This window comes from Otolemur garnettii, unplaced genomic scaffold (assembly GCF_000181295.1).
Source record: "Otolemur garnettii isolate 467f Iridium unplaced genomic scaffold, OtoGar3 scaffold00133, whole genome shotgun sequence".
NCBI lineage: Eukaryota > Metazoa > Chordata > Mammalia > Primates > Galagidae > Otolemur > Otolemur garnettii.
The window spans coordinates 1,970,424-1,970,820 of NW_003852528.1; the positions used below are offsets into that span (position 1 = coordinate 1,970,424).

At 50.9% G+C, this 397-nt stretch overlaps 1 protein-coding gene across 1 annotated transcript in view; it reads right to left on the bottom strand.

Annotated features, from left to right (window-relative positions):
* The window catches only part of COL6A3 (collagen type VI alpha 3 chain), an 85,821-nt gene that overhangs the window by 36,393 nt on the left and 49,031 nt on the right, over window positions 1–397 (bottom strand). The window lies entirely within an intron of this gene.

A 397-nucleotide genomic window follows, 5' to 3' on the forward strand; every position in this document is an offset into this window, starting at 1 on the left:
GGGGGCAATAGGCTGAATCGTGCCTCCCATGCAAATGTGGACGTCCTAAAGCCCAAGCCCTCCTGTGGTGACTGTATTTGGAGACAGGGTCTTCAAAGAGGTGATTAAGACCACAATCAAATACCAGCAGCATCCCTGTAAGAAGGGAAAATTACACACAGACACACAGAGGCCAACTCTGCGAGGACAGCACGTACCAGCCAAGCAGAGAGGCCTCCCAGGAAACCCACCCTGCTGACACCACGAGGACTTTCAGCCTCCAGGACTGTGTGAAACGTAACTTCTGTGTTATGACAGACCTAGAAAGCTCTCCCAGCCTGTGTGTGCGCAGTGTGTGTGCACTGTATGTGTATGTGTACTGTGTATATGTGTATTTTGTGTGCAGTGTGTGTGCACT